Here is a 24,883-nt window from a genome sequence, read left to right as displayed (position 1 = left end):
AATTTCTCTCTCTTTCACTGTCTTTGTTTCACGGGTTTTTAAAAGTAATTGATTTTTATAATGGGGTATAGCTGCTTTTCACTGCTGTGTTTATGCCGCTTTACACCCACTTGACTCACTTACAGAGAGATATCAATACATAGGTTTTAAGATTCTTTCTAGTCAGATATATTCTTGGGCGGTGAGTAGGGGGTGTTGAGTCCAGTTCCCTGAGCAAGGAGTAGGTCTTGTCTATTACATATTGTGTTTATGGAACGGTATCTTAGCTAATTTGAAACCCGTGTTTCAAATTACCCCACGTCACCTTTCCCGTTGAGCAGCCATAGTGTGTTTTCTAAACGTGTGACTCTGTTCCGTTTTGTAATTCAGTTTAAGTGTAGCGGTTTTTACATTCCCTCTATAAGTAATATCTTACGACAAGTGTCTTTATCTGTGTGAGTTATTTCACTTAGAATCGTCGTACCTAAATCCACTCATCATGCTGCTACTAGCCTTATGACCTTGATTTCATGGCTGAGTGATATTCCATTATACCTAAGGACCACAACTTCTTTATCCATTTTTCTCTTTCCTGGGATATTTAAGGTGCAACGAAGTGGAGGTTCTTGTCAAGAGAGCAGCCCTAAACTTTGGGGTGCCTGTGTCTTGCTGATTTTTAGTTTTCCCAATTTATACGCCCATGAGTGGAAGTGCCCTATGCTCTGTAAGCTGAGTTTTTTAGATGTTTCAGGACACACCGTACACTTCTCCAGAGTGGCTGTTGGCAATTTACATCCCGCCCATCAGCGTAGCAAGGCTCCCGTTTCACCATGGCCTGTGCTGCATTGCTGGTTTTGACACTTTATTCATCATGGCCCTTTTGACCGATGGGAAGCGAGACTTCTTTGTAGCGCTGATTTGCCTTTCCAGGTTGCTTGGTTGGCCAAAGAGGGCGTATGCGTTTTTTCCTGAATATATTCAGGAAAAAACGCATACGCCCTTTTTGGCCAAGGGCATGATTGTCCAGGTTTGGCCGCTTTTCCTGTGCTTTCAAGGCGATTCGAATCTACCTCCTGAAATCTGTTTCCTGCAATTCTGCCTTGCTTTCAAATCCTCTTCGTTGCCTTCCCTCAATATATTTGTGGACAAGAGTTATCATTTATAACTCTGCAGGTTTGTGAATTGCAGTGTCCCTGAGCTCCATTGTTCAACTCGCTTACTTGGGAGCTGGCCACAAAAGCGCAGGATTGCTTCAGGCCCTGTTTTGGTCCCGGGCGGCAGGCTGAGCCTGTGGTTAATTCTTCTTCCTGATGGGAAAATAGAATGACCTGTGCCAGTCCCAACACCTAGAGCTAGTCTCTCATTGGTTCCCCCTCTTCCCGTTCATCCTCAGGACAAATCGCAACCTGTACGGAACAGGAGGTTAAAGGTGCTGAGTCTCCAAGGAGGGAGATTGCTAGTAAAGCGGCATGAATGGCGAACCCGAGCACAAGGAGGTGAGAAATGAGGTGCGTTTTAGAAACCTTTCCCGATCACACGGTGTATCATCTTCTGGTTTTCTCATGCATGTTTTCGATGTAGGAAGATGCCCTTGAACCTGGAGATTTGGGACCCATGGGATGGGTACCACGCAGTACTACTTTAAAGGGTCTGTGTTTGCTCACCCAACCTCACCAAAACTCTCAGCCCCAAGAGTGTCCACCCTTATGTCTACATCAGCTGTGCGTCTAGATATGGTCAATCCAGGTGGCATCACAGCCCCTGAACGAATTGTGTAAGAATTTCTCTCTCTTTCACTGTCTTTGTTTCACGGGTTTTTAAAAGTAATTGATTTTTATAATGGGGTTTAGCTGCTTTTCACAGCTGTGTTTATGCCGCTTTACACCCACTTGACTCACTTACAGAGAGATATCAATACATAGGTTTTAAGATTCTTACTAGTCAGATATATTCTTGGGTGGTGAGTAGGGGGTGTTGAGTCCAGTTCCCTGAGCAAGGAGTAGGTCTTGTCTATTACATATTGGGTTTATGGAACGGTATCTGAGCTAATTTGAAACCCGTGTTTTATGCATCACCCCGCCTCACCTTTCCCGTTGAGCAGCCATAGTGTGTTTTCTAAACGTGTGACTCTGTTCCGTTTTGTAATTCAGTTCAAGTGTAGCGGTTTTTACATTCCCTCTATTAGTGATATTTTATGACAAGTGTCTTTTTCTGTGTGACTTTTTTCACTTAGAATCGTCGTACCTAAATCCACTCATCATGCTGCTACTAGCCTTATGACCTTGATTTCATGGCTGAGTGATATTCCATTGTACATAAGGACCACAACTTCTTTATCCATTTTTCTCTTTCCTGGGATATTTAAGGCGTAACGAAGTGCAGCTTCTTGTCAAGAGAGCAGCCCTAAACTTTGGGGTGCCTGTGTCTTGCTGATTTTTAATTTTCCCAATTTATACGCCCATGAGTGGTACTGCCCTATGCTCTCTAAGCTGAGTTTTTTAGATGTTTCAGGACACACCGTACACTTCTCCAGAGTGGCTGTTGGCAATTTACATCCCGCCCATCAGCGTAGCACGGCTCCCATTTCTCCATGGCCTGTCCTGCATTTCTGGTTTTGACACTTTATTCAGCATGGCCCTTTTGACCGACGGGAAGCGAGACTTCTTTGTAGCGCTGATTTACGTTTACAGGTTGCTTGGTTGGCCAAAAAGGGCGTATGCGTTTTTTCCTGAATATATTCAGGAAAAAACGCATACGCCCTTTTTGGCCAAGGGCATGGTTGTCGATGTTTGGCCGCTTTTCCTGTGCTTTCAAGGCGATTCGAATCTACCTCCTGAAATCTGTTTCCTGCAATTCTGCCTTGCTTTCAAATCCTCTTAGTTGCCTTCCCTCAATATATTTGTGGACGAGAGTTATCATTTATAACTCTGCAGGTTTGTGAATTGCAGTGCCCCTGAGCTCCATTGTTCAACTCGCTTTCTTGGGAGCTGGCCGCAAAAGTGCAGGATTGCTTCAGGCCCTATTCTGGTCCCGGGCGGCAGGCTGAGCCTGTGGTTAATTCTTCTTCCTGATGGGAAAATAGAGTGACCTGTGCCAGTCCCAACACCTAGAGCTAGTCTCTCATTGGTTCCCCCTCTTCCCGTTCATCCTCAGGACAAATTGCAACCTGTACGGAACAGGAAGTTAAAGGTGCTGAGTCTCCAAGGAGGGAGATTACTAGTAAAGCGGCTGGAATGGCGAACACGAGCACAAGGACATGAGATATGAGGTGCGTTTTAGAAACCTTTCCCCATCACACGGTGTACCAGCTTCTTGGTTTCTCATGCATGTTTTCGATGTAGGAAGATGCCCTTGAACCTGGAGATTTGGGACCCATGGGATGGGTACCACGCAGTATTACTTTAAAGGGTCTGCGTTTGCTCACCCAACCTCACCAAACCTCTCAGCCCCAAGAGTGTCCACCCTTATGTCTCCATCAGCTGTGGGTCTAGATATGGTCAATCCAGGTGGCATCACAGCCCCTGAACGAATTTTGTAAGAATTTCTCTCTCTTTCACTGTCTTTGTTTCACGGGTTTTGAAAAGTAATTGATTTTTATAATGGGGTTTAGCTGCTTTTCACTGCTGTGTTTATGCCGCTTTACACCCACTTGACTCACTTACAGAGAGATATCAATACATAGGTTTAAGATTCTTACTAGTCAGATATATTCTTGGGTGGTGAGTAGGGGGTGTTGAGTCCAGTTCCCTGAGCAAGGAGTAGGTCTTGTCTATTACATATTGGGTTTATGGAACGGTATCTGAGCTAATTTGAAACCCGTGTTTTATGCATCACCCCGCCTCACCTTTCCCGTTAAGCAGCCATAGTGTGTTTTCTAAACGTGTGACTCTGTTCCGTTTTGTAATTCAATTCAAGTGTAGCTTTTTTTACATTCCCTCTATTAGTGATATCTTATGACAAGTGTCTTTTTCTGTGTGACTTATTTCACTTAGAATCGTCGTACCTAAATCCACTCATCATGCTGCTACTAGCCTTATGACGTTGATTTCATGGCTGAGTGATATTCCACTGTACATAAGGACCACAACTTCTTTATCCATTTTTCTCTTTCCTGGGCTATTTAAGGTGTAACGAAGTGGAGGTTCTTGTCAAGAGAGCAGCCCTAAACTTTGGCGTGCCTGTGTCTTGCTGATTTTTAGTTTTCCCAATTTATACGCCCATGAGTGGAAGTGCCCTATGCTCTCTAAGCTGAGTTTTTTAGATGTTTCAGGACACACCGTACACTTCTCCAGAGTGGCTGTTGGCAATTTACATCGCGCCCATCAGCGAAGCAAGGCTCCCGTTTCTCCATGGCCTGTCCTGCTTTTCTGGTTTTGACACTTTATTCATCATGGCCCTTTTGACCGATGGGAAGCGAGACTTCTTTGTAGCGCTGATTTGCCTTTCCAGGTTGCTTGGTTGGCCAAAAAGGGCGTATGCGTTTTTTCCTGAATATATTCAGGAAAAAACGCATACGCCCTTTTTGGCCAAGGGCATGATTGTCGAGGTGTGGCCGTTTTTCCTGTGCTTTCAAGGCGATTCGAATCAACCTCCTGACATCTGTTTCCTGCAATTCTGCCTTGCTTTCAAATCTTCTTCGTTGCCTTCCCTCAATATATTTGTGGACGAGAGTTATCATTTATAACTCTGCAGGTTTGTGAATTGCAGTGACCCTGAGCTCCATTGTTCAACTCGCTTTCTTGGGAGCTGGCCGCCAAAGCGCAGGATTGCTTCAGGCCCTGTTCTGGTCCCGGGCGGCAGGCTGAGCCTGTGGTTAATTCTTCTTCCTGATGGGAAAATAGAGTGACCTGTGCCAGTCCCAACACCTAGAGCTAGTCTCTCATTGGTTCCCCCTCTTCCCGTTCATCCTCAGGACAAATTGCAACCTGTACGGAACAGGAGGTTAAAGGTGCTGAGTCTCCAAGGAGGGAGATTGCTAGTAAAGCGGCTGGAATGGCGAACCCGAGCACAAGGAGATGAGAAATGAGGTGCGTTTTAGAAACCTTTCCCGATCACACGGTGTACCATCTTCTGGGTTTCTCATGCATGTTTTCGATGTAGGAAGATGCCCTTGCACCTGGAGATTTGGGACCCATGGGATGGGTACCACGCAGTATTACTTTAAAGGGTCTGCGTTTGCTCACCCAACCTCACCAAACCTCTCAGCCCCAAGAGTGTCCACCCTTATGTCTCCGTCAGCTGTGGGTCTAGATATGGTCAATCCAGGTGGCATCACAGCCCCTGAACGAATTTTGTAAGAATTTCTCTCCCTTTCACTGTCTTTGTTTCACGGGTTTTTAAAAGTAATTGATTTTTATAATGGGGTTTAGCTGCTTTTCACTGCTGTGTTTATGCCGCTTTACACCCACTTGCCTCACTTACAGAGATATATCAGTACATAGGTTTTAAGATTCTTACTAGTCAGATATATTCTTGGGCGGCGAGTAGGGGGTGTTGAGTCCAGTTCCCTGAGCAAGGAGTAGGTCTTGTCTATTACATATTGGGTTTATGGAACGGTATCTGAGCTAATTTGAAACCCGTGTTTTATGCGTCACCCCGCCTAACCTTTCCCGTTAAGCAGCCATAGTGTGTTTTCTAAACGTGTGACTCTGTTCCGTTTTGTAATTCAATTCAAGTGTAGCGGTTTTTACATTCCCTCTATTAGTGATATCTTATGACAAGTGTCTTTTTCTGTGTGACTTTTTTCACTTAGAATCGTCGTACCTAAATCCACTCATCATGCTGCTACTAGCCTTATGACGTTGATTTCATGGCTGAGTGATATTCCACTGTACATAAGGACCACAACTTCTTTATCCATTTTTCTCTTTCCTGGGATATTTAAGGTGTAACGAAGTGGAGGTTCTTGTCAAGAGAGCAGCCCTAAACTTTGGGGTGCCTGTGTCTTGCTGATTTTTAGTTTTCCCAATTTATACGCCCATGAGTGCAAGTGCCCTATGCTCTCTAAGCTGAGTTTTTTAGATGTTTCAGGACACACCGTACACTTCTCCAGAGTGGCTGTTGGCAATTTACATCGCGCCCATCAGCGAAGCAAGGCTCCCGTTTCTCCAAGGCCTGTCCTGCATTTCTGGTTTTGACACTTTATTCAGCATGGCCCTTTTGACCGATGGGAAGCGAGACTTCTTTGTAGCGCTGATTTGCCTTTCCAGGTTGCTTGGTTGGCCAAAAAGGGCGTATGCGTTTTTTCCTGAATATATTCAGGAAAAAACGCATACGCCCTTTTTGGCCAAGGGCATGATTGTCGAGGTGTGGCCGCTTTTCCTGTGCTTTCAAGGCGATTCGAATCAACCTCCTGACATCTGTTTCCTGCAATTCTGCCTTGCTTTCAAATCTTCTTCGTTGCCTTCCCTCAATATATTTGTGGACGAGAGTTATCATTTATAACTCTGCAGGTTTGTGAATTGCAGTGCCCCTGAGCTCCATTGTTCAACTCGCTTTCTTGGGAGCTGGCCGCCAAAGCGCAGGATTGCTTCAGGCCCTGTTCTGATCCCGGGCGGCAGGCTGAGCCTGTGGTTAATTTTTCTTCCTGACGGGAAAATAGAGTGACCTGTGCCAGTCCCAACACCTAGAGCTAGTCTCTCATTGGTTCCCCCTCTTCCCGTTCATCCTCAGGACAAATTGCAACCTGTACGGAACAGGAGGTTAAAGGTGCTGAGTCTCCAAGGAGGGAGATTGCTAGTAAAGCGGCTGGAATGGCGAACCCGAGCACAAGGAGATGAGAAATGAGGTGCGTTTTAGAAACCTTTCCCGATCACACGGTGTACCATCTTCTGGGTTTCTCATGCATGTTTTCGATGTAGGAAGATGCCCTTGCACCTGGAGATTTGGGACCCATGGGATGGGTACCACGCAGTATTACTTTAAAGGGTCTGCGTTTGCTCACCCAACCTCACCAAACCTGTCAGCCCCAAGAGTGTCCACCCTTATGTCTCCATCAGCTGTGTGTCTAGATATGGTCAATCCAGGTGGCATCACAGCCCCTGAACGAATTTTGTAAGAATTTCTCTCCCTTTCACTGTCTTTGTTTCACGGGTTTTTAAAAGTAATTGATTTTTATAATGGGGTTTAGCTGCTTTTCACTGCTGTGTTTATGCCGCTTTACACCCACTTGCCTCACTTACAGAGATATATCAGTACATAGGTTTTAAGATTCTTACTAGTCAGATATATTCTTGGGCGGCGAGTAGGGGGTGTTGAGTCCAGTTCCCTGAGCAAGGAGTAGGTCTTGTCTATTACATATTGGGTTTATGGAACGGTATCTGAGCTAATTTGAAACCCGTGTTTTATGCGTCACCCCGCCTAACCTTTCCCGTTAAGCAGCCATAGTGTGTTTTCTAAACGTGTGACTCTGTTCCGTTTTGTAATTCAATTCAAGTGTAGCGGTTTTTACATTCCCTCTATTAGTGATATCTTATGACAAGTGTCTTTTTCTGTGTGACTTATTTCACTTAGAATCGTCGTACCTAAATCCACTCATCATGCTGCTACTAGCCTTATGACGTTGATTTCATGGCTGAGTGATATTCCACTGTACATAAGGACCACAACTTCTTTATCCATTTTTCTCTTTCCTGGGATATTTAAGGTGTAACGAAGTGGAGGTTCTTGTCAAGAGAGCAGCCCTAAACTTTGGGGTGCCTGTGTCTTGCTGATTTTTCGTTTTCCCAATTTATACGCCCATGAGTGGAAGTGCCCTATGCTCTCTAAGCTGAGTTTTTTAGATGTTTCAGGACACACCGTACACTTCTCCAGAGTGGCAGTTGGCAATTTACATCGCGCCCATCAGCGAAGCAAGGCTCCCGTTTCTCCATGGCCTGTCCTGCATTTCTGGTTTTGACACTTTATTCAGCATGGCCCTTTTGACCGATGGGAAGCGAGACTTCTTTGTAGCGCTGATTTGCCTTTCCAGGTTGCTTGGTTGGCCAAAAAGGGCGTATGCGTTTTTTCCTGAATATATTCAGGAAAAAACGCATACGCCCTTTTTGGCCAAGGGCATGATTGTCGAGGTGTGGCCGCTTTTCCTGTGCTTTCAAGGCGATTCGAATCAACCTCCTGACATCTGTTTCCTGCAATTCTGCCTTGCTTTCAAATCTTCTTCGTTGCCTTCCCTCAATATATTTGTGGACGAGAGTTATCATTTATAACTCTGCAGGTTTGTGAATTGCAGTGCCCCTGAGCTCCATTGTTCAACTCGCTTTCTTGGGAGCTGGCCGCCAAAGCGCAGGATTGCTTCAGGCCCTGTTCTGGTCCCGGGCGGCAGGCTGAGCCTGTGGTTAATTTTTCTTCCTGATGGGAAAATAGAGTGACCTGTGCCAGTCCCAACACCTAGAGCTAGTCTCACATTGGTTCCCCCTCTTCCCGTTCATCCTCAGGACAAATTGAAACCTGTACGGAACAGGAGGTTAAAGGTGCTGAGTCTCCAAGGAGGGAGATTGCTAGTAAAGCGGCTGGAATGGCGAACCCGAGCACAAGGAGATGAGAAATGAGGTGCGTTTTAGAAACCTTTCCCGATCACACGGTGTACCATCTTCTGGGTTTCTCATGCATGTTTTCGATGTAGGAAGATGCCCTTGCACCTGGAGATTTGGGACCCATGGGATGGGTACCACGCAGTATTACTTTAAAGGGTCTGCGTTTGCTCACCCAACCTCACCAAACCTCTCAGCCCCAAGAGTGTCCACCCTTATGTCTCCATCAGCTGTGGGTCTAGATATGGTCAATCCAGGTGGCATCACAGCCCCTGAACGAATTTTGTAAGAATTTCTCTCCCTTTCACTGTCTTTGTTTCACGGGTTTTTAAAAGTAATTGATTTTTATAATGGGGTTTAGCTGCTTTTCACTGCTGTGTTTATGCCGCTTTACACCCACTTGCCTCACTTACAGAGATATATCAGTACATAGGTTTTAAGATTCTTACTAGTCAGATATATTCTTGGGCGGTGAGTAGGGGGTGTTGAGTCCAGTTCCCTGAGCAAGGAGTAGGTCTTGTCTATTACATATTGGGTATATGGAACGGTATCTGAGCTAATTTGAAACCCGTGTTTTATGCATCACCCCGCCTCACCGTTCCCGTTAAGCAGCCATAGTGTGTTTTCTAAACGTGTGACTCTGTTCCGTTTTGTAATTCAGTTCAAGTGTAGCTTTTTTTACATTCCCTCTATTAGTGATATCTTATGACAAGTGTCTTTTTCCGTGTGACTTATTTCACTTAGAATCGTCGTACCTAAATCCACTCATCATGCTGCTACTAGCCTTATGACGTTGATTTCATAGCTGAGTGATATTCCACTGTACATAAGGACCACAACTTCTTTATCCATTTTTCTCTTTCCTGGGCTATTTAAGGTGTAACGAAGTGGAGGTTCTTGTCAAGAGAGCAGCCCTAAACTTTGGGGTGCCTGTGTCTTGCTGATTTTTAGTTTTCCCAATTTATACGCCCATGAGTGGAAGTGCCCTATGCTCTCTAAGCTGAGTTTTTTAGATGTTTCAGGACACACCGTACACTTCTCCAGAGTGGCAGTTGGCAATTTACATCGCGCCCATCAGCGAAGCAAGGCTCCCGTTTCTCCATGGCCTGTCCTGCATTTCTGGTTTTGACACTTTATTCAGCATGGCCCTTTTGACCGATGGGAAGCGAGACTTCTTTGTAGCGCTGATTTGCCTTTCCAGGTTGCTTGGTTGGCCAAAAAGGGCGTATGCGTTTTTTCCTGAATATATTCAGGAAAAAACGCATACGCACTTTTTGGCCAAGGGCATGATTGTCGAGGTGTGGCCGCTTTTCCTGTGCTTTCAAGGCGATTCGAATCAACCTCCTGACATCTGTTTCCTGCAATTCTGCCTTGCTTTCAAATCTTCTTCGTTGCCTTCCCTCAATATATTTGTGGACGAGAGTTATCATTTATAACTCTGCAGTTTTGTGAATTGCAGTGCCCCTGAGCTCCATTGTTCAACTCGCTTTCTTGGGAGCTGGCCGCCAAAGCGCAGGATTGCTTCAGGCCCTGTTCTGGTCCCGGGCGGCAGGCTGAGCCTGTGGTTAATTCTTCTTCCTGATGGGAAAATAGAGTGACCTGTGCCAGTCCCAACACCTAGAGCTAGTCTCTCATTGGTTCCCCCTCTTCCCGTTCATCCTCAGGACAAATTGCAACCTGTACGGAACAGGAGGTTAAAGGTGCTGAGTCTCCAAGGAGGGAGATTGCTAGTAAAGCGGCTGGAATGGCGAACCCGAGCACAAGGAGATGAGAAATGAGGTGCGTTTTAGAAACCTTTCCCGATCACACGGTGTACCATCTTCTGGGTTTCTCATGCATGTTTTCGATGTAGGAAGATGCCCTTGCACCTGGAGATTTGGGACCCATGGGATGGGTACCACGCAGTATTACTTTAAAGGGTCTGCGTTTGCTCACCCAACCTCACCAAACCTCTCAGCCCCAAGAGTGTCCACCCTTATGTCTCCATCAGCTGTGGGTCTAGATATGGTCAATCCAGGTGGCATCACAGCACCTGAACGAATTTTGTAAGAATTTCTCTCCCTTTCACTGTCTTTGTTTCATGGGTTTTTAAAAGTAATTGATTTTTATAATGGGGTTTAGCTGCTTTTCACTGCTGTGTTTATGCCGCTTTACACCCACTTGCCTCACTTACAGAGATATATCAGTACATAGGTTTTAAGATTCTTACTAGTCAGATATATTCTTGGGCGGTGAGTAGGGGGTGTTGAGTCCAGTTCCCTGAGCAAGGAATAGGTCTTGTCTATTACATATTGGGTTTATGGAACGGTATCTGAGCTAATTTGAAACCCGTGTTTTATGCATCACCCCGCCTAACCTTTCCCGTTAAGCAGCCATAGTGTGTTTTCTAAACGTGTGACTCTGTTCCGTTTTGTAATTCAATTCAAGTGTAGCGGTTTTTACATTCCCTCTATTAGTGATATCTTATGACAAGTGTCTTTTTCTGTGTGACTTATTTCACTTAGAATCGTCGTACCTAAATCCACTCATCATGCTGCTACTAGCCTTATGACGTTGATTTCATGGCTGAGTGATATTCCACTGTACATAAGGACCACAACTTCTTTATCCATTTTTCTCTTTCCTGGGCTATTTAAGGTGTAACGAAGTGGAGGTTCTTGTCAAGAGAGCAGCCCTAAACTTTGGGGTGCCTGTGTCTTGCTGATTTTTAGTTTTCCCAATTTATACGCCCATGAGTGCAAGTCCCCTATGCTCTCTAAGCTGAGTTTTTTAGATGTTTCAGGACACACCGTACACTTCTCCAGAGTGGCAGTTGGCAATTTACATCGCGCCCATCAGCGAAGCAAGGCTCCCGTTTCTCCATGGCCTGTCCTGCATTTCTGGTTTTGACACTTTATTCAGCATGGCCCTTTTGACCGATGGGAAGCGAGACTTCTTTGTAGCGCTGATTTGCCTTTCCAGGTTGCTTGGTTGGCCAAAAAGGGCGTATGCGTTTTTTCCTGAATATATTCAGGAAAAAACGCATACGCCCTTTTTGGCCAAGGGCATGATTGTCGAGGTGTGGCCGCTTTTCCTGTGCTTTCAAGGCGATTCGAATCAACCTCCTGACATCTGTTTCCTGCAATTCTGCCTTGCTTTCAAATCTTCTTCGTTGCCTTCCCTCAATATATTTGTGGACGAGAGTTATCATTTATAACTCTGCAGGTTTGTGAATTGCAGTGCCCCTGAGCTCCATTTTTCAACTCGCTTTCTTGGGAGCTGGCCGCCAAAGCGCAGGATTGCTTCAGGCCCTGTTCTGATCCCGGGCGGCAGGCTGAGCCTGTGGTTAATTTTTCTTCCTGATGGGAAAATAGAGTGACCTGTGCCAGTCCCAACACCTAGAGCTAGTCTCTCATTGGTTCCCCCTCTTCCCGTTCATCCTCAGGACAAATTGCAACCTGTACGGAACAGGAGGTTAAAGGTGCTGAGTCTCCAAGGAGGGAGATTGCTAGTAAAGCGGCTGGAATGGCGAACCCGAGCACAAGGAGATGAGAAATGAGGTGCGTTTTAGAAACCTTTCCCGATCACACGGTGTACCATCTTCTGGGTTTCTCATGCATGTTTTCGATGTAGGAAGATGCCCTTGCACCTGGAGATTTGGGACCCATGGGATGGGTACCACGCAGTATTACTTTAAAGGGTCTGCGTTTGCTCACCCAACCTCACCAAACCTGTCAGCCCCAAGAGTGTCCACCCTTATGTCTCCATCAGCTGTGTGTCTAGATATGGTCAATCCAGGTGGCATCACAGCCCCTGAACGAATTTTGTAAGAATTTCTCTCCCTTTCACTGTCTTTGTTTCACGGGTTTTTAAAAGTAATTGATTTTTATAATGGGGTTTAGCTGCTGTTCACTGCTGTGTTTATGCCGCTTTACACCCACTTGCCTCACTTACAGAGATATATCAGTACATAGGTTTTAAGATTCTTACTAGTCAGATATATTCTTGGGCGGTGAGTAGGGGGTGTTGAGTCCAGTTCCCTGAGCAAGGAGTAGGTCTTGTCTATTACATATTGGGTTTATGGAACGGTATCTGAGCTAATTTGAAACCCGTGTTTTATGCATCACCCCGCCTAACCTTTCCCGTTAAGCAGCCATAGTGTGTTTTCTAAACGTGTGACTCTGTTCCGTTTTGTAATTCAATTTAAGTGTAGCGGTTTTTACATTCCCTCTATTAGTGATATCTTATGACAAGTGTCTTTTTCTGTGTGACTTTTTTCACTTAGAATCGTCGTACCTAAATCCACTCATCATGCTGCTACTAGCCTTATGACGTTGATTTCATGGCTGAGTGATATTCCACTGTACATAAGGACCACAACTTCTTTATCCATTTTTCTCTTTCCTGGGATATTTAAGGTGTAACGAAGTGGAGGTTCTTGTCAAGAGAGCAGCCCTAAACTTTGGGGTGCCTGTGTCTTGCTGATTTTTAGTTTTCCCAATTTATACGCCCATGAGTGCAAGTGCCCTATGCTCTCTAAGCTGAGTTTTTTAGATGTTTCAGGACACACCGTACACTTCTCCAGAGTGGCTGTTGGCAATTTACATCGCGCCCATCAGCGAAGCAAGGCTCCCGTTTCTCCAAGGCCTGTCCTGCATTTCTGGTTTTGACACTTTATTCAGCATGGCCCTTTTGACCGATGGGAAGCGAGACTTTTTTGTAGCGCTGATTTGCCTTTCCAGGTTGCTTGGTTGGCCAAAAAGGGCGTATGCGTTTTTTCCTGAATATATTCAGGAAAAAACGCATACGCCCTTTTTGGCCAAGGGCATGATTGTCGAGGTGTGGCCGCTTTTCCTGTGCTTTCAAGGCGATTCGAATCAACCTCCTGACATCTGTTTCCTGCAATTCTGCCTTGCTTTCAAATCTTCTTCGTTGCCTTCCCTCAATATATTTGTGGACGAGAGTTATCATTTATAACTCTGCAGGTTTGTGAATTGCAGTGCCCCTGAGCTCCATTGTTCAACTCGCTTTCTTGGGAGCTGGCCGCCAAAGCGCAGGATTGCTTCAGGCCCTGTTCTGATCCCGGGCGGCAGGCTGAGCCTGTGGTTAATTTTTCTTCCTGATGGGAAAATAGAGTGACCTGTGCCAGTCCCAACACCTAGAGCTAGTCTCTCATTGGTTCCCCCTCTTCCCGTTCATCCTCAGGACAAATTGCAACCTGTACGGAACAGGAGGTTAAAGGTGCTGAGTCTCCAAGGAGGGAGATTGCTAGTAAAGCGGCTGGAATGGCGAACCCGAGCACAAGGAGATGAGAAATGAGGTGCGTTTTAGAAACCTTTCCCGATCACACGGTGTACCATCTTCTGGGTTTCTCATGCATGTTTTCGATGTAGGAAGATGCCCTTGCACCTGGAGATTTGGGACCCATGGGATGGGTACCACGCAGTATTACTTTAAAGGGTCTGCGTTTGCTCACCCAACCTCACCAAACCTGTCAGCCCCAAGAGTGTCCACCCTTATGTCTCCATCAGCTGTGTGTCTAGATATGGTCAATCCAGGTGGCATCACAGCCCCTGAACGAATTTTGTAAGAATTTCTCTCCCTTTCACTGTCTTTGTTTCACGGGTTTTTAAAAGTAATTGATTTTTATAATGGGGTTTAGCTGCTGTTCACTGCTGTGTTTATGCCGCTTTACACCCACTTGCCTCACTTACAGAGATATATCAGTACATAGGTTTTAAGATTCTTACTAGTCAGATATATTCTTGGGCGGTGAGTAGGGGGTGTTGAGTCCAGTTCCCTGAGCAAGGAGTAGGTCTTGTCTATTACATATTGGGTTTATGGAACGGTATCTGAGCTAATTTGAAACCCGTGTTTTATGCATCACCCCGCCTAACCTTTCCCGTTAAGCAGCCATAGTGTGTTTTCTAAACGTGTGACTCTGTTCCGTTTTGTAATTCAATTCAAGTGTAGCGGTTTTTACATTCCCTCTATTAGTGATATCTTATGACAAGTGTCTTTTTCTGTGTGACTTTTTTCACTTAGAATCGTCGTACCTAAATCCACTCATCATGCTGCTACTAGCCTTATGACGTTGATTTCATGGCTGAGTGATATTCCACTGTACATAAGGACCACAACTTCTTTATCCATTTTTCTCTTTCCTGGGATATTTAAGGTGTAACGAAGTGGAGGTTCTTGTCAAGAGAGCAGCCCTAAACTTTGGGGTGCCTGTGTCTTGCTGATTTTTAGTTTTCCCAATTTATACGCCCATGAGTGCAAGTGCCCTATGCTCTCTAAGCTGAGTTTTTTAGATGTTTCAGGACACACCGTACACTTCTCCAGAGTGGCTGTTGGCAATTTACATCGCGCCCATCAGCGAAGCAAGGCTCCCGTTTCTCCAAGGCCTGTCCTGCATTTCTGGTTTTGACACTTTATTCAGCATGGCCCTTTTGACCGATGGGAAGCGAGACTTTTTTGTAGCGCTGATTTGACTTTCCAGGTTGCTTGGTTGGCCAAAAAGGGCGTATGCGTTTTTTCCTGAATATATTCAGGAAAAAACGCATACGCCCTTTTTGGCCAAGGGCATGATTGTCGAGGTGTGGCCGCTTTTCCTGTGCTTTCAAGGCGATTCGAATCAACCTCCTGACATCCGTTTCCTGCAATTCTGCCTTGCTTTCAAATCTTCTTCGTTGCCTTCCCTCAATATATTTGTGGACGAGAGTTATCATTTATAACTCTGCAGGTTTGTGAATTGCAGTGCCCCTGAGCTCCATTGTTCAACTCGCTTTCTTGGGAGCTGGCCGCCAAAGCGCAGGATTGCTTCAGGCCCTGTTCTGATCCCGGGCGGCAGGCTGAGCCTGTGGTTAATTTTTCTTCCTGATGGGAAAATAGAGTGACCTGTGCCAGTCCCAACACCTAGAGCTAGTCTCTCATTGGTTCCCCCTCTTCCCGTTCATCCTCAGGACAAATTGCAACCTGTACGGAACAGGAGGTTAAAGGTGCTGAGTCTCCAAGGAGGGAGATTGCTAGTAAAGCGGCTGGAATGGCGAACCCGAGCACAAGGAGATGAGAAATGAGGTGCGTTTTAGAAACCTTTCCCGATCACATGGTGTACCATCTTCTGGGTTTCTCATGCATGTTTTCGATGTAGGAAGATGCCCTTGCACCTGGAGATTTGGGACCCATGGGATGGGTACCACGCAGTATTACTTTAAAGGGTCTGCGTTTGCTCACCCAACCTCACCAAACCTGTCAGCCCCAAGAGTGTCCACCCTTATGTCTCCATCAGCTGTGTGTCTAGATATGGTCAATCCAGGTGGCATCACAGCCCCTGAACGAATTTTGTAAGAATTTCTCTCCCTTTCACTGTCTTTGTTTCACGGGTTTTTAAAAGTAATTGATTTTTATAATGGGGTTTAGCTGCTTTTCACTGCTGTGTTTATGCCGCTTTACACCCACTTGACTCACTTACAGAGATATATCAGTACATAGGTTTTAAGATTCTTACTAGTCAGATATATTCTTGGGCGGTGAGTAGGGGGTGTTGAGTCCAGTTCCCTGAGCAAGGAGTAGGTCTTGTCTATTACATATTGGGTGTATGGAACGGTATCTGAGCTAATTTGAAACCAGTGTTTTATGCATCACCCCGCCTAACCTTTCCCGTTAAGCAGCCATAGTGTGTTTTCTAAACGTGTGACTCTGTTCCGTTTTGTAATTCAATTCAAGTGTAGCGGTTTTTACATTCCCTCTATTAGTGATATCTTATGACAAGTGTCTTTTTCTGTGTGACTTTTTTCACTTAGAATCGTCGTACCTAAATCCACTCATCATGCTGCTACTAGCCTTATGACGTTGATTTCATGGCTGAGTGATATTCCACTGTACATAAGGACCACAACTTCTTTATCCATTTTTCTCTTTCCTGGGATATTTAAGGTGTAACGAAGTGGAGGTTCTTGTCAAGAGAGCAGCCCTAAACTTTGGGGTGCCTGTGTCTTGCTGATTTTTAGTTTTCCCAATTTATACGCCCATGAGTGCAAGTGCCCTATGCTCTCTAAGCTGAGTTTTTTAGATGTTTCAGGACACACCGTACACTTCTCCAGAGTGGCTGTTGGCAATTTACATCGCGCCCATCAGCGAAGCAAGGCTCCCGTTTCTCCAAGGCCTGTCCTGCATTTCTGGTTTTGACACTTTATTCAGCATGGCCCTTTTGACCGATGGGAAGCGAGACTTCTTTGTAGCGCTGATTTGCCTTTCCAGGTTGCTTGGTTGGCCAAAAAGGGCGTATGCGTTTTTTCCTGAATATATTCAGGAAAAAACGCATACGCCCTTTTTGGCCAAGGGCATGATTGTCGAGGTGTGGCCGCTTTTCCTGTGCTTTCAAGGCGATTCGAATCAACCTCCTGAAATCTGTTTCCTGCAATTCTGCCTTGCTTTCAAATCTTCTTCGTTGCCTTCCCTCAATATATTTGTGGACGAGAGTTATCATTTATAACTCTGCAGGTTTGTGAATTGCAGTGCCCCTGAGCTCCATTGTTCAACTCGCTTTCTTGGGAGCTGGCCGCCAAATCGCAGGATTGCTTCAGGCCCTGTTCTGGTCCCGGGCGGCAGGCTGAGCCTGTGGTTAATTCTTCTTCCTGACGGGAAAATAGAGTGACCTGTGCCAGTCCCAACACCTAGAGCTAGTCTCTCATTGGTTCCCCCTCTTCCCGTTCATCCTCAGGACAAATTGCAACCTGTACGGAACAGGAGGTTAAAGGTGCTGAGTCTCCAAGGAGGGAGATTGCTAGTAAAGCGGCTGGAATGGCGAACCCGAGCACAAGGAGATGAGAAATGAGGTGCGTTTTAGAAACCTTTCCCGATCACACGGTGTACCATCTTCTGGGTTTCTCATGCATGTTTTCGATGTAGGAAAATGCCCTTGCACCTGGATATTTGGGACCCATGGGATGGGTACCACGCAGTATTACTTTAAAGGGTCTGCGTTTGCTCACCCAACCTCACCAAACCTGTCAGCCCCAAGAGTGTCCACCCTTATGTCTCCATCAGCTGTGTGTCTAGATATGGTCAATCCAGGTGGCATCACAGCCCCTGAACGAATTGTGTAAGAATTTCTCTCCCTTTCACTGTCTTTGTTTCACGGGTTTTTAAAAGTAATTGATTTTTATAATGGGGTTTAGCTGCTTTTCACTGCTGTGTTTATGCCGCCTTACACCCACTTGCCTCACTTACAGAGATATATCAGTACATAGGTTTTAAGATTCTTACTAGTCAGATATATTCTTGGGCGGTGAGTAGGGGGTGTTGAGTCCAGTTCCCTGAGCAAGGAGTAGGTCTTGTCTATTACATATTGGGTTTATGGAACGGTATCTGAGCTAATTTGAAACCCGTGTTTTATGCGTCACCCCGCCTAACCTTTCCCGTTAAGCAGCCATAGTGTGTTTTCTAAACGTGTGACTCTGTTCCGTTTTGTAATTCAATTCAAGTGTAGCGGTTTTTACATTCCCTCTATTAGTGATATCTTATGACAAGTGTCTTTTTCTGTGTGACTTATTTCACTTAGAATCGTCGTACCTAAATCCACTCATCATGCTGCTACTAGCCTTATGACGTTGATTTCATGGCTGAGTGATATTCCACTGTACATAAGGACCACAACTTCTTTATCCATTTTTCTCTTTCCTGGGCTATTTAAGGTGTAACGAAGTGGAGGTTCTTGTCAAGAGAGCAGCCCTAAACTTTGGGGTGCCTGTGTCTTGCTGATTTTTAGTTTTCCCAATTTATACGCCCATGAGTGGAAGTGCCCTATGCTCTCTAAGCTGAGTTTTTTAGATGTTTCAGGACACACCGTACACTTCTCCAGAGTGGCAGTTGGCAATTTACATCGCGCCCATCAGCGAAGCAAGGCTCCCGTTTCTCCATGGCCTGTCCTGCATTTCTGGTTTTGACACTTTATTCAGCATGGCCCTTTTGACCGATGGGAAGCGAGACTTCTTTGTAGCGCTGATTTGCCTTTCCAGGTTGCTTGGTTGGCCAAAAAGGGCGTATGCGTTTTTTCCTGAATATATTCAGGAAAAAACGCATACGCCCTTTTTGGCCAAGGGCATGATTGTCGAGGTGTGGCCGCTTTTCCTGTGCTTTCAAGGCGATTCGAATCAACCTCCTGACATCTGTTTCCTGCAATTCTGCCTTGCTTTCAAATCTTCTTCGTTGCCTTCCCTCAATATATTTGTGGACGAGAGTTATCATTTATAACTCTGCAGGTTTGTGAATTGCAGTGCCCCTGAGCTCCATTGTTCAACTCGCTTTCTTGGGAGCTGGCCGCCAAAGCGCAGGATTGCTTCAGGCCCTGTTCTGGTCCCGGGCGGCAGGCTGAGCCTGTGGTTAATTCTTCTTCCTGATGGGAAAATAGAGTGACCTGTGCCAGTCCCAACACCTAGAGCTAGTCTCTCATTGGTTCCCCCTCTTCCCGTTCATCCTCAGGACAAATTGCAACCTGTACGGAACAGGAGGTTAAAGGTGCTGAGTCTCCAAGGAGGGAGATTGCTAGTAAAGCGGCTGGAATGGCGAACCCGAGCACAAGGAGATGAGAAATGAGGTGCGTTTTAGAAACCTTTCCCGATCACACGGTGTACCATCTTCTGGGTTTCTCATGCATGTTTTCGATGTAGGAAGATGCCCTTGCACCTGGAGATTTGGGACCCATGGGATGGGTACCACGCAGTATTACTTTAAAGGGTCTGCGTTTGCTCACCCAACCTCACCAAACCTCTCAGCCCCAAGAGTGTCCACCCTTATGTCTCCATCAGCTGTGGGTCTAGATATGGTCAATCCAGGTGGCATCACAGCCCCTGAACGAATTTTGTAAGAATTTCTCTCCCTTTCACTGTCTTTGTTTCACGGGTTTTTAAAAGTAATTGATTTTTATAATGGGGTTTAGCTGCTTTTCACTGCTGTGTTTATGCCGCTTTACACCCACTTGCCTCACTTACAGAGATATATCAGTACATAGGTTTTAAGATTCTTACTAGTCAGATATATTCTTGGGCGGTGAGTAGGGGGTGTTGAGTCCAGTTCCCTGAGCAAGGAGTAGGTCTTGTCTATTACATATTGGGTTTATGGAACGGTATCTGAGCTAATTTGAAACCCGTGTTTTATGCTTCACCCCGCCTAACCTTTCCCGTTAAGCAGCCATAGTGTGTTTTCTAAACGTGTGACTCTGTTCCGTTTTGTAATTCAATTCAAGTGTAGCGGTTTTTACATTCCCTCTATTAGTGATATCTTATGACAAGTGTCTTTTTCTGTGTGACTTATTTCACTTAGAATCGTCGTACCTAAATCCACTCATCATGCTGCTACTAGCCTTATGACGTTGATTTCATGGCTGAGTGATATTCCACTGTACATAAGGACCACAACTTTTTTATCCATTTTTCTCTTTCCTGGGATATTTAAGGTGTAACGAAGTGGAGGTTCTTGTCAAGAGAGCAGCCCTAAACTTTGGGGTGCCTGTGTCTTGCTGATTTTTAGTTTTCCCAATTTATACGCCCATGAGTGCAAGTGCCCTATGCTCTCTAAGCTGAGTTTTTTAGATGTTTCAGGACACACCGTACACTTCTCCAGAGTGGCTGTTGGCAATTTACATCGCGCCCATCAGCGAAGCAAGGCTCCCGTTTCTCCAAGGCCTGTCCTGCATTTCTGGTTTTGACACTTTATTCAGCATGGCCCTTTTGACCGATGGGAAGCGAGACTTCTTTGTAGCGCTGATTTGCCTTTCCAGGTTGCTTGGTTGGCCAAAAAGGGCGTATGCGTTTTTTCCTGAATATATTCAGGAAAAAACGCATACGCCCTTTTTGGCCAAGGGCATGATTGTCGAGGTGTGGCCGCTTTTCCTGTGCTTTCAAGGCGATTCGAATCAACCTCCTGAAATCTGTTTCCTGCAATTCTGCCTTGCTTTCAAATCTTCTTCGTTGCCTTCCCTCAATATATTTGTGGACGGGAGTTATCATTTATAACTCTGCAGGTTTGTGAATTGCAGTGCCCCTGAGCTCCATTGTTCAACTCGCTTTCTTGGGAGCTGGCCGCCAAAGCGCAGGATTGCTTCAGGCCCTGTTCTGGTCCCGGGCGGCAGGCTGAGCCTGTGGTTAATTCTTCTTCCTGACGGGAAAATAGAGTGACCTGTGCCAGTCCCAACACCTAGAGCTAGTCTCTCATTGGTTCCCCCTCTTCTCGTTCATCCTCAGGACAAATTGCAACCTGTACGGAACAGGAGGTTAAAGGTGCTGAGTCTCCAAGGAGGGAGATTGCTAGTAAAGCGGCTGGAATGGCGAACCCGAGCACAAGGAGATGAGAAATGAGGTGCGTTTTAGAAACCTTTCCCGATCACACGGTGTACCATCTTCTGGGTTTCTCATGCATGTTTTCGATGTAGGAAGATGCCCTTGCACCTGGATATTTGGGACCCATGGGATGGGTACCACGCAGTATTCCTTTAAAGGGTCTGCGTTTGCACACCCAACCTCACCAAACCTGTCAGCCCCAAGAGTGTCCACCCTTATGTCTCCATCAGCTGTGTGTCTAGATATGGTCAATCCAGGTGGCATCACAGCCCCTGAACGAATTTTGTAAGAATTTCTCTCCCTTTCACTGTCTTTGTTTCACGGGTTTTTAAAAGTAATTGATTTTTATAATGGGGTTTAGCTGCTTTTCACTGCTGTATTTATGCCGCTTTACACCCACTTGCCTCACTTACAGAGATATATCAGTACATAGGTTTTAAGATTCTTACTAGTCAGATATATTCTTGGGCGGTGAGTAGGGGGTGTTGAGTCCAGTTCCCTGAGCAAGGAGTAGGTCTTGTCTATTACATATTGGGTTTATGGAACGGTATCTGAGCTAATTTGAAACCCGTGTTTTATGCGTCACCCCGCCTAACCTTTCCCGTTAAGCAGCCATAGTGTGTTTTCTAAACGTGTGACTCTGTTCCGTTTTGTAATTCAATTCAAGTGTAGCGGTTTCTACATTCCCTCTATTAGTGATATCTTATGACAAGTGTCTTTTTCTGTGTGACTTATTTCACTTAGAATCGTCGTACCTAAATCCACTCATCATGCTGCTACTAGCCTTATGACGTTGATTTCATGGCTGAGTGATATTCCACTGTACATAAGGACCACAACTTCTTTATCCATTTTTCTCTTTCCTGGGATATTTAAGGTGTAACGAAGTGGAGGTTCTTGTCAAGAGAGCAGCCCTAAACTTTGGGGTGCCTGTGTCTTGCTGATTTTTCGTTTTCCCAATTTATACGCCCATGAGTGGAAGTGCCCTATGCTCTCTAAGCTGAGTTTTTTAGATGTTTCAGGACACACCGTACACTTCTCCAGAGTGGCAGTTGGCAATTTACATCGCGCCCATCAGCGAAGCAAGGCTCCCGTTTCTCCATGGCCTGTCCTGCATTTCTGGTTTTGACACTTTATTCAGCATGGCCCTTTTGACCGATGGGAAGCGAGACTTCTTTGTAGCGCTGATTTGCCTTTCCAGGTTGCTTGGTTGGCCAAAAAGGGCGTATGCGTTTTTTCCTGAATATATTCAGGAAAAAACGCATACGCCCTTTTTGGCCAAGGGCATGATTGTCGAGGTGTGGCCGCTTTTCCTGTGCTTTCAAGGCGATTCGAATCAACCTCCTGACATCTGTTTCCTGCAATTCTGCCTTGCTTTCAAATCTTCTTCGTTGCCTTCCCTCAATATATTTGTGGACGAGAGTTATCATTTATAACTCTGCAGGTTTGTGAATTGCAGTGCCCCTGAGCTCCATTGTTCAACTCGCTTTCTTGGGAGCTGGCCGCCAAAGCGCAGGATTGCTTCAGGCCCTGTTCTGGTCCCGGGCGGCAGGCTGAGCCTGTGGTTAATTCTTCTTCCTGATGGGAAAATAGAGTGACCTGTGCCAGTCCCAACACCTAGAGCTAGTCTCTCATTGGTTCCCCCTCTTCCCGTTCATCCTCAGGACAAATTGCAACCTGTACGGAACAGGAGGTTAAAGGTGCTGAGTCTCCAAGGAGGGAGATTGCTAGTAAAGCGGCTGGAATGGCGAACCCGAGCACAAGGAGATGAGAAATGAGGTGCGTTTTAGAAACCTTTCCCGATCACACGGTGTACCATCTTCTGGGTTTCTCATGCATGTTTTCGATGTAGGAAGATGCCCTTGCACCTGGAGATTTGGGACCCATGGGATGGGTACCACGCAGTATTACTTTAAAGGGTCTGCGTTTGCTAACCCAACCTCACCAAACCTCTCAGCCCCAAGAGTGTCCACCCTTATGTCTCCATCAGCTGTGGGTCTAGATATGGTCAATCCAGGTGGCATCACAGCCCCTGAACGAATTTTGTAAGAATTTCTCTCCCTTTCACTGTCTTTGTTTCACGGGTTTTTAAAAGTAATTGATTTTTATAATGGGGTTTAGCTGCTTTTCACTGCTGTGTTTATGCCGCTTTACACCCACTTGCCTCACTTACAGAGATATATCAGTACATAGGTTTTAAGATTCTTACTAGTCAGATATATTCTTGGGCGGTGAGTAGGGGGTGTTGAGTCCAGTTCCCTGAGCAAGGAGTAGGTCTTGTCTATTACATATTGGGTTTATGGAACGGTATCTGAGCTAATTTGAAACCCGTGTTTTATGCATCACCCCGCCTAACCTTTCCCGTTAAGCAGCCATAGTGTGTTTTCTAAACGTGTGACTCTGTTCCGTTTTGTAATTCAATTCAAGTGTAGCGGTTTTTACATTCCCTCTATTAGTGATATCTTATGACAAGTGTCTTTTTCTGTGTGACTTATTTCACTTAGAATCGTCGTACCTAAATCCACTCATCATGCTGCTACTAGCCTTATGACGTTGATTTCATGTCTGAGTGATATTCCACTGTACATAAGGACCACAACTTCTTTATCCATTTTTCTCTTTCCTGGGATATTTAAGGTGTAACGAAGTGGAGGTTCTTGTCAAGAGAGCAGCCCTAAACTTTGGGGTGCCTGTGTCTTGCTGATTTTTAGTTTTCCCAATTTATACGCCCATGAGTGCAAGTGCCCTATGCTCTCTAAGCTGAGTTTTTTAGATGTTTCAGGACACACCGTACACTTCTCCAGAGTGGCTGTTGGCAATTTACATCGCGCCCATCAGCGAAGCAAGGCTCCCGTTTCTCCAAGGCCTGTCCTGCATTTCTGGTTTTGACACTTTATTCAGCATGGCCCTTTTGACCGATGGGAAGCGAGACTTCTTTGTAGCGCTGATTTGCCTTTCCAGGTTGCTTGGTTGGCCAAAAAGGGCGTATGCGTTTTTTCCTGAATATATTCAGGAAAAAACGCATACGCCCTTTTTGGCCAAGGGCATGATTGTCGAGGTGTGGCCGCTTTTCCTGTGCTTTCAAGGCGATTCGAATCAACCTCCTGAAATCTGTTTCCTGCAATTCTGCCTTGCTTTCAAATCTTCTTCGTTGCCTTCCCTCAATATATTTGTGGACGAGAGTTATCATTTATAACTCTGCAGGTTTGTGAATTGCAGTGCCCCTGAGCTCCATTGTTCAACTCGCTTTCTTGGGAGCTGGCCGCCAAAGCGCAGGATTGCTTCAGGCCCTGTTCTGGTCCCGGGCGGCAGGCTGAGCCTGTGGTTAATTCTTCTTCCTGACGGGAAAATAGAGTGACCTGTGCCAGTCCCAACACCTAGAGCTAGTCTCTCATTCGTTCCCCCTCTTCCCGTTCATCCTCAGGACAAATTGCAACCTGTACGGAACAGGAGGTTAAAGGTGCTGAGTCTCCAAGGAGGGAGATTGCTAGTAAAGCGGCTGGAATGGCGAACCCGAGCACAAGGAGATGAGAAATGAGGTGCGTTTTAGAAACCTTTCCCGATCACACGGTGTACCATCTTCTGGGTTTCTCATGCATGTTTTCGATGTAGGAAGATGCCCTTGCACCTGGAGATTTGGGACCCATGGGATGGGTACCACGCAGTATTACTTTAAAGGGTCTGCGTTTGCTAACCCAACCTCACCAAACCTCTCAGCCCCAAGAGTGTCCACCCTTATGTCTCCATCAGCTGTGGGTCTAGATATGGTCAATCCAGGTGGCATCACAGCCCCTGAACGAATTTTGTAAGAATTTCTCTCCCTTTCACTGTCTTTGTTTCACGGGTTTTTAAAAGTAATTGATTTTTATAATGGGGTTTAGCTGCTTTTCACTGCTGTGTTTATGCCGCTTTACACCCACTTGCCTCACTTACAGAGATATATCAGTACATAGGTTTTAAGATTCTTACTAGTCAGATATATTCTTGGGCGGTGAGTAGGGGGTGTTGAGTCCAGTTCCCTGAGCAAGGAGTAGGTCTTGTCTATTACATATTGGG

The sequence above is a fragment of the Eschrichtius robustus genome, chromosome 8 (genome assembly GCF_028021215.1).
Source record: "Eschrichtius robustus isolate mEscRob2 chromosome 8, mEscRob2.pri, whole genome shotgun sequence".
In the NCBI taxonomy this organism is placed as follows: Eukaryota; Metazoa; Chordata; class Mammalia; order Artiodactyla; family Eschrichtiidae; genus Eschrichtius; species Eschrichtius robustus.
Note: the sequence above shows the minus strand (reverse complement) of the source record.